Here is a 10,753-nt window from a genome sequence, read left to right as displayed (position 1 = left end):
ATTCACATACAAATTGAAAATATACATAGTATACAAAATAAGCATTAAAAAAAAATCTAAAAAACGCAATATTTATCTTTTCTGCAACATGCATCAGAGTGAGACTCTAATAATAATCACTATAGCATGCTGCTACTACTAATTGAAAACACATGTAAATAAGGTAATCTGAATATAAAATATTTTCAATTTTCATACACAAAAACAATTAACCTTCTAAACAAAAGGACAAACAAAGCAATGAGATAATTTTATTTGGCTAAAATCAAGTTTTCGTATGTCAATTTAGATCTTTCTAAAGGAAACTTATATACATAATTTCTGAAGAAATATTTGTCCAAATCTAAACATATTTAATGCATATTTTAAAAGTATTTATAATATTTAAAGAACTATACAAATACATAGCTGTGATATTTCTGACGCGCACATACACACTTGAATGCATGACATAATAACAAATAAAAATTATGATGATCAATCCAGTACAGAAAATGAGAATTAATTAGGAAAAACAATATAATGTACCACGATTTTCTTTCTCTTAATGATGATTAGTGGAAAAAAAAGAAACCTGTAGTCACCTAATGTATGTATACATAGTAAAGTTACACAAGAAGAGTGAAAGAATGGAAGAAAAGAACAAAATTAGAAATTATGAAAGAAACTTACCAGCAAGAATGTGAGAAGCTTTAATGAGTTTTGAGAGAGAGAAGAGAAGAAAGAAAAGAGAGTGATGGAAAAAAGAATTGGCTTAGCGCAAATGTGGTGAAGAGAGTGGACAATTATTAATAGGTAACGAAAATGAAGCAAAAAATAGAATTCAATGATTCATTACACAGCTACAATCGTTCTCCTTTCATTTTAATTCTTTGGATTGGTTTCTATTCAATCAAACGGTTCCTTTTGAGTCAAGGTGGTTATAATTTATATTGACTTGAGATTCTAACATTTGCAGTTGGGCCATTTGTGTGATTTTAACAAACTTTTGTAAGTAATCTAAAAATTCAAATTTTCAACCATATATTTATATAATTGAAATTGAATCAAATATAATAATAAAAATATTATAAATCATCATATATTTATGTATAAATATATATTATTTAAATTATTTTTAAAATTATATTTTTTGTAAATAAAAATTTTAAAATATTTTATTAATAATAGTCTTAGCATTAATACGTGTCTTATTGAAACATATGATAGGTAAACTTATATTTTAAACATAAATATCACTTTAAAGTTTTAACGTTCTCAAAATACAAATAACATAAATATTGGGGTAAATTAAAAATAAAACTGGAGGGACAAATATGTCATTTTGCCTCTTGAAAGTAACGATGTCCGCAACTGACATTTCAGTAACAAATCCGCTCCCAAATTAGGAAAAAAAAAAAACGAACTAAATTGATTTCCTTCAAAATATTCAACATCTCGACTAGCATAATGCATTGGATAATTGGATATTCCCCTTCTTTTTCTCCCCATCGATTCCTTGGTCAAACTCACCTCTGTAATTTTTTTGGTGACATATTCACCTTTGTAATTTATTTTACTTGTATGATTTTACGATTTGATTTTTATATATAATAGAGAACAGCTTATTAATCAGAAGTAGTTACTCTGATTTTTTTATTTTCCATAAACTACAACATTTTTAATTTTTTATTATAATATATTACATAAATATGTTAAAATTAATTTGTAATTAAAAATTTATTATTTGAACAGAAAAACTAAAATAAACATACCCTATTAATATGTGTTGTGCATTTGGATTGGTTTCTCTTGTTAAAATGTTAATTTTTAATTAAAATTTTTTTAATAAAGTTTTAAAGGTGTTTAGGTACACCTTAAAATAAAAATATTTTAAATAAAACATAAAAAATCATAAAAAAGTCATTTTGATAATCAAGAGTAATTATGTTAGTCTAAAAATTTATTAGCACAATAAAAATTTCTTTCTTCTTTTTCTTCTCTTTTTCTTTTTATATTTTTGTTATTAACTAGTGTATGAACCCGTGCTCAACACGGAAAAATTTATAAAAGTGAAAAAAAAAAGATTTATATGTTTGGATATTTAAAAAAAAAAAACATCTCTTACTCTTAACTCTCGAAAGTGCCACATATAGTTGGCCATGTGTAAAAATTGGTTTGGGCAAGTACAATCCAACATGAGATAAAGTTTGTCCCTGCCCTGAGACTTATTAATTGTCATGGCAAATGATACTACTATGAGAAACTATCTTCGTGGAATCTAACTGGGACGGTTTCATTTGTTGGTACCATATTCATTTTTGGAATCAAAGCAATATGACCAACATTGTTACCCATTAAGACTTCACATTCTATGACATGATTTCTAAGCTTCCTAACTTGTAGCCTTGTGGCCTTGTACCATTACAAAGACTACTGGACTGGTCAATACTCCTCAATAACATCACTGAAACACCAACCTTGAGTATTAATTTACGTGGAGGCAAACCAGAGCAATTTATGCTATTCAGTAATTCAGGACTATAGAGATCTAGTTGACTCTCCATATTCCCTTCATCCATACAAATTGAATCCGAACTGAGATATAATTTTTCTCCTCCAGGAATGATAGCCATCAGATGGTTGTTGACCTCTTCAACGATGTCCAGCGTGGGAGCCAGTATAGTTCTTACTTTGAAAAATCCTTTGAGGACATGTTATCCAAAATATTTGGATAAGAAAAATGAACCAACTCATCAAATGCCTGGTCCGAAGAAGGAATAACAATATCTCCTAGAAGACATATCTCAGATTTACCATCCATATTGTCACATATTAGACCATCACAAACTTTCAATAACCACTCACCAAATTGCTTTGTCTCATCTTAATATGAAGTAGTCGTCTCTACAGAGAGTCTCATATTTTTTGTTAGTTTGAGCACCTGACAAAACTTTCAAAGGTAAGACGAATCACGGTTGAATGAACAATATCTTGTCTCAATCCTCGTGAAATGACAGGAAGAATTTGTCTAAAGTCTTCACCTAGTACACCCACTTTTTTTCCAAAGGACAAATCTTTGTTATATATTGGAAAAAACCTCATGATATCACCTAAGCATTTATCAAGCACTTCATAGTAGTACCTACTAACCATTGGAGCCTCATCCCAAATTATAAGTTTAGCTTTCAACAGCAGCATTGCTTAAGGGGAACCAGTTTTGATGTTACATACAGAATCCTCAATTATATTCAGCGGTATTTTGAACCTTGAGTGTGCTGTTCTTCCATTGGGAAGAAGTAAAGATGCAATACCACTTGAAGCAATGTTTAACAAAATATCACCCTTGAGCGAATTTCAGCAGACATAAGGTTTCAAAGAAATGTTTTTTCAGTACCCCCATGACCATACACAAAAATAAAAAAATCCTTCATCACAATACACAGGTAATGTAGCCAACAATATCTCAATGAATCTAGTTTGACTCTCTATAATAATATCTCTATCTTTGCTTAGTTGTTCGACATCGCCAACAATCAATGCAGCCACTTCAGATGCAGATGGCAAGTTGTATGTCCTGCCATCTGTGGTCCTTTTACTAATCAACTTAAGCTTTATGTTTGTGCAATTTTTCTGTTGGTACGTATTTCTTGCATAGCAAAAATTTTTTGTCAAACTATTATATTTATCTAGCATGTTTCTTAATATTGCCACAATTTTCTTATCCCGCTCATTTATAGCTTCATTGAAACTGTACAAAAAAAAAACACACAATAAATTTTATGTTATTTTCTCTTACAGATAAAAAATAACTAAAATGTTTGATTGGTTGCATGAAAATTACCGAAGTGTGCGTATCCGATTATCAATCTCATTTTTGTGTCATAGATATATAGTTGGGCAAATGTTGGTCGCAGACTATCTGGAGGAAGTAAGCTACCAATGCTATGGTAGTTTTGACCCCAGGCTTAAAAATTGGAGGAGCAGTCCCATTGTTCACCCTACGGTTAATTTTTTTGCCATTGATGTAAAACAAAATATTGAATTAAATGCCCTTATATTTTTAAGAAATGAATACTTCTTTGATCTCCTCCAGTATGAAGCTGAATGAGCTCATCAGGAGGCACAGAAAGTAGAGGAAGCTCGATCTTTCCTTCCATACAAACATAATGAAAACTTTGGTTGGGGCGACTATTTGAATTTAACAAGCCTTTCTTCAGACCACATCCATACTTTACAGTGTTGACATTGATAAATATGATTTTTTATATCCCACACATCTGTCGAATGAACTCTCTTTAGATACTCAGTTGTCATACCGATGCAATATAGTCTATTATGTACACAAAAATGCAAATAAATATACAGATTAAATTTTTACATATCGTCTAAAGTTTCTGAGCATGGTATAAAATTATCTTCTATATTCACGTCCGACATTGAATCATCATCACCATTCAAATGGTTTCAACAGCAGAAACCACATACATTGAATTCTTTCACCATCTCAGTATAAGTACGTTCGAATAGAGTTGTGGTCTCCTTATCAAACACAACAAAAGTTGTTGTAGCAGTACCATAAAAAACCAACAAATTCAACTTATACTTGCTTTTTTTTATTTAAAAACATCAATTAACACTTGGCCTGTCACCCTTTAGTTACAATAAAATCATAAAAATTATATTCAACATAATTTAAATGCTCAAACACAATATTTTTAGGCTTATCAATTTTTTAGATTTTAGTCTAATAGAGGAGACTTTAGTATAAAATTTTTGTAGGTATATGAATTTTTTCTATGTACTCTATTTCATTTTGCCAATTTTTTTTTTGTGGATAGACGATATTTCCATCAATCAAAGCAGTTTTTATTTTTAATAAATTGTTTTCTTATTGTCTACTAATTGTTGGTATTAAGCTAGATATTGAGCAATAAATTAAAAAGAGACATAATCAATTACATGACTATATTACTTTTTTATGAAAAGATTGTACAAATAAGTCCAATTAGAGTCGTACCTATCAACCACATTATTCACGTCCTTATTACAGTTATCGCAGAAGTATGTATCCGCATTAGCTTCTGCCTTCACGCTGCAAACACAAGATTTATACCAACAACTTAGAATGGGCTCAACATTAAGAACAGTGGCCAGAATAACATAGAATCCAACCTACGTAGGAACCGTTTGAAAGTAAAAAAAAAAAAACAATGAACCAAACATAAAAAAAGTAGTTTTTTATAAGGCACTCACATCCGCAGCCGTATAAGGCACTCACATCCGCAGCCGCATGTAACTCCTTTATTGTCTTCCTCTCAGTGAAATATAAAACTTCATCTTCGTTAACATACCCCGGTTTGCCAGAAAGTACAGACAGGTACTGCGATATCTCTCTATACTACACGCTATTTATCAATCACAACGCCATAAAAATATAGTCAATATGCACAACCATAAATAATTCACAATATTAGTACTACCTTTTTCGAAGCATCATAGCCTCAGGAACATCTGAATTTATCACAAGCCTGGTACCATACATAATATTCTGTAAAATATTGGTACCTATGTACAATAATCATTGCTTAAATGAGTTGTACAATTATACATGATAGAAAAATTATCAAATAGAAAGTAACCAGAAGTATCCTTAGATTTAAAACAATAACTATAATCTACTGTGAACCTAATTAATTAGTAAAATTTTTTATTTTAGCAATGAGCTATACAAAAAATATTTATTGCAAATATAAAATAATAAAAAGTATTATATAATAACAAAAATATAGCTTGAAATTATATATTGATTAATTAATTGTTGAGTAATTCAACATATAATTTACAATAAAAAAAACTGGTGATACAATTTATCCACGTGTATATAATAATATTTTTTATCACTTCAAATTTTAATTTCTAGAACGCCAGCCATTTGCCAGAATGGTTATTACTGTTTTCTACAATTTCACTTGTAATTTCACATGATCAAAAGTATTAAAACACAAAATACAATACTTATAATTTTGCTTCCACGACATGTAGTATCACACTCTAAAATTTAAAAACAAAAAAATTACTATTATATATAATGAGATAGAAACAAATCATATAAATAGAGATTTTGTATAGTAGATAGAGTTAAATTCAAGGATAACGATGTTTTTTAATTAATTTTTTTAATTTATTCAATTACAATAATAATAATAATAATATATTTGTCTAAATTAATTTAACTTTTTCGTAGACAATTTCTAATCTATTTTATATTCATCTACATTAAAAAAAAAGAAATGAAGGCTATACAATCTTTAACACGGTGCTCTTTTAAGTATTTAGAAATCTAAAAAAAAAAGTCTTGAACAACCAAATAGCCACCTAACTTTTCTTGCCCTCAATTCTGTGACCTCACTCCCAAAAACCCAAAAGAATATAATATTGCTTGACTTGTTTTCGAATGCAATAGAGAAGAACATTCAACTTCTATCTCGTCGCCGTTATTCCACCTGCCCAGTCATTATCGTTGTCGTGCCTGCTCTGCCGCCGTGTGCGTTGCTATGCGTCATCCAATTTAATGAATTTAATTAGAATAAATAATAAATTATTTATTTTATTTTAGACTTCATAAATGAAAAAACCAATTCACTGATACAATGAATTACAATTAATGTAGTCTAATTAATTAAGTAATATAAATTATAATAAATTATATTAATATTTAAATATCCAATCAAATCAGTTAGTTGATATAATTAAGTCATTGTAATAAATTATATTAAATGAGTTAAAATAATTAAATCGAGAAACACTCTCTCGAGTATGCTACGTCAACTCTATCATTAAGTGCAGAAACCCAATAATATAAATAAGTAAGTAAATAAGTATTTGCACTATTATATTTCTTGTTCTACATGATGACTTAAGATATTTGTTTTGTATGTTAAATAATATAAATAATATTTTGTATCTTATATTCATTAAATATTGATATTAAGAGGATAAAATTATGTAATAAATTTTATAAATAGTAATTATAAAAAATAAATAATTACTTATTATATATAATAATTCTTGGTATACATAGGATCATGTATATATTAGGATATCTATTTTAATTATGTGAGTAATTATTGTTATTTTTATTTTTTTATTATATTAGTAAATAATATTTAAAACTAAAATAAAGAAAAATAACTAAAAGATTTTCTTAATTTGAATAAAAACTCTTTTATAAATATAGTAAAAATATAAGATGTGATGTAGAAAAAAAGCTAAAGCGACATAAATTTTTACCAAAAATAAAAATATTTTTTTGTTATTTTTTTTAGACACATAATTATTTTATTAAAGGTATAAATTTTAATTGATATAAACTAATGATAGTTAAGTATACCAAAAAAAAAGCAATCAATAAAAAAATAAAACATAAATAAGGCAAATATGTTCCAAAAAAAATTAGAATAAAATAAAAACTCCAATTATAACCATTAATCATAATCATATATATTTATTTTAAGATTTATACTTCAAAAATTCAGAATATTAATATTTTTTATTTTTTATTTTTTATTTTTTACAATTTTAGACTATTATAAATATTAGTTATTCTCTAATAATAGCAATCCTTTTAAAAGAATAAACATAATTAAATAATTTTAAAAATATATCATGATTTTTAAAAATAACAAAAAATGTACAATTACCTAAAATATATTATTTTTGTGTAGCAATTGATTTAATTACCAATATAAAAGTAACATATAATATTATTTCATAATCAAATAAGTGTTTAATCGAAGAATTTAATATTTAAACAAATATTAAAATTCATGTATTTATATAAATTAAATTATATTAAATTATAAGATATTTAGATATTTAATTAAATTTAAAAATAAATAGTATACCAATTCAAATAATTTAGATTGGAGATAAAAAAAAGATATATAATCAAATTATATCATATAACATACATAACATTTCTATAAGTTTTTTTTATAAGAGATTTAATACAAAAATATTTATCATCATCTGTTTAACGTAACAATTTAAATTTAGGTGAATTGTTCCAAAAAATACCTTTTTTGAATTATTTATTGTTAATATTTGATTAATTTCATAACATTCAATAATGACATAAATGATTATATTTAAACTACAAAGTTAACCTAAAATAAAATATAGAAATTGATGAGAACAAAATATTAAGACAAAAAATAATTAGAAGCGTAAAAATAGAAAAAAATATCAAATTTAAATAATGTCAAAAAGAATCTAATATATAAAGATGTGAATTGTAAAAATAGAGGGATACATATATAAAGAAGAATAGCATGCATGCATAGACGTTTTTTCGCTATATCATAATTTTCTCCAGCTATACAATGAATTCAGCGATAGTCGGCAGCTCCATTGAGCAACGGTAGTGCTTAAATTGAAACATTTTCGAGTTATAAACAAACAATCAATGAAACATTATTCATCCATACCTTCTTATTTATCTATAAAAGAAATTTTACATAAAGGAAAAAAAAAAGAAAAAAAGAAGAGTTGAAATAGCAAGAGCAATAAAAATGATAATTATTATCATTTTATTTGACCGTCTATATATAGAAGACTAGAAAATCATGATTACTAACAAAATTAATTTGTATTTATTGCATTTAATTTGAATAAGTAAGAAATTATCATATTTTAGTTTAGTATTTAATTCACATGATTTGAATTTGACTTAATACATATAATTTAATTTGATTTAATTATTATTTAAAAATATCTCAATTGTTTATTTTATTTATAGATTTATTATTTTAATTATTAATAATTTTATCAAATCAATTAATTATTAAAAATACTACCAGAGTATTAAAAAAATAAATTAGGAAATACTATTAAAACAAATTAATATAAATTATAATTATTATGTTTTATTTAAATGTCTAATCAAATTAATTAGTTGATATAATTAATCTCATAATAAATTGTATTTAATGAGTTAAAAGAAATAAATCGAGAAACACTCTCAGAAGCATGCAACATCAGCTCCATCATTAAGTGTAGAAATTCGATTTTTATATAAAGAATCGAATTGACGTTAATTCATATATAGTATATAAGTAAATTTAATTAGAATAAATAACAATTTATTTATTTTATTTTAGACTTTATAAATGAAAAGACTAATTCACTAATATAACGAATTATAATTAATGTAGTATAATTAAGTAAGTAATATAAATTATAGTAAATTATATTAAGAAAAGAAATATTTAAACATCTAATCAAATCAATTAGTTGATATAATTAAGTCAGTGCAATAAATTTTATTGAATGAGTTAAAACAATTAAATTGGGAAACACTCTTCGAAGCATGCCACGTCAGCTTCATCATTAAGTGCAGACATCCAATTTTTATATAATAAAATAGATATAAAATAATTTATGTATCTTTTTATCTTTCTTTTAAAAAATAGAAAATTCCACTCAAATAAATCAATTTAAGTTGAATTAATTGTACATATACATTACAAAGAAAAAGCTCAAAAACTTTTATTAAAAATATAGAAATTATTTTGAAATGTGCATATTTTGTAGTTAAATGCATTACAAGAATATAGTCGATTAACTACCACAAAAAGAATCATAAAATCATCACTAATCTGACGCAAAATATAATTTGTGACGGATTAGCTACTGCCTAGTAACTAATGCTTTCCTCGCTAATTACAAGTCGCAGATTAGTGAGGCAAACATAATAATCGCTAATTCATCGGAAAATTTTTTAGCTACGGAATAGATAGTCGCAAATGCATAATTAAAGTAAAAGCTAATTCCATAGAAGAAATAAACTAAAAGGTAGTCGCTAATTAGCGACAAATTCTACCGCAGCAGACTCATTGCTAATTCTAAGCTAACTTTGTAGACAAAATGGAATGCTTAAGCGGCGCTAATTAACGAGGAATTTTTCCGAACCTAATTCGTCGCAAGTTGTCTGCTAATATGATTACAAATCTATCATATTTTGTAACAAATCTATAGCTAATCTTTGAAAATCCTTAATCAAATTTGTACGAATTTTCTTGCTAAACCAAAGCTATTCTAAATGAGAAAGTAGAGTTATGAAGTAGTCGTTAATTTGTTAGGAAATAATATGCAGTTAATTAGTTGCAATACCATCGCAAATTTCTTTTAAACTAGTAATAAATCGATCGGTATCTCACAAATATTTTAGTTGCAATGAAGTCTTTAATTTGCCACCATCATCAACTGCGAGTATGTCACTATACTAAAATAAAAAGTATATTATTTTTTATAGTAATTGAACTAAAAAATTATATAGTATACAAATAAAATTAGTTCATCAAAATTATACATGTTTAAAAAAATCCAAACCATGTTTAAAGAAATTAGGTATTGAAGCTTAACCTGATCATAACTAAACCTTTGGGTTTGATCAAATGCTATTCTATCTATTCAGTAGCACTAAAAATCATGACTAAATTAGTAAACTAACAAAGAAAAAGACTCAGTTACAATATCATGTAAAAGTAAGTATTCATTCACTTCTTTAGAGATGTTTCAATCTAGATGCAAAAATGTGATCCTGCTTCTATAAAATTTGTTATATATTACACATCTCATTTCTTATTGCACATTGAAAATAAAAAAAATAAAAAAATACAAACAACATCTAAAACTTGGCATATCAATTGCACAAAAAATATGTCCACCAGTTTCACCTTCAGTTTTATCAATGTTGTCACTTACTTATACT

At 26.0% G+C, this 10,753-nt stretch overlaps 1 protein-coding gene across 1 annotated transcript in view; it reads right to left on the bottom strand.

The window, feature by feature from the left end:
• LOC107473656 (inorganic phosphate transporter 1-4) overlaps positions 1 to 730 on the bottom strand; it is a 2,772-nt gene extending 2,042 nt beyond the window's left edge. Inside the window, 1 exon segment of the mRNA XM_052257383.1 lies at positions 673 to 730. The gene's annotated coding sequence lies outside the window, so the exon portion shown is untranslated.
• Positions 731 to 10,753: the final 10,023 nt, after the last annotated feature.

This window comes from Arachis duranensis, chromosome 2 (genome assembly GCF_000817695.3).
Source record: "Arachis duranensis cultivar V14167 chromosome 2, aradu.V14167.gnm2.J7QH, whole genome shotgun sequence".
Classification (NCBI taxonomy): Eukaryota; Viridiplantae; Streptophyta; class Magnoliopsida; order Fabales; family Fabaceae; genus Arachis; species Arachis duranensis.
Note: the sequence above shows the minus strand (reverse complement) of the source record. Positions and strands in the feature narration are given on the sequence as shown.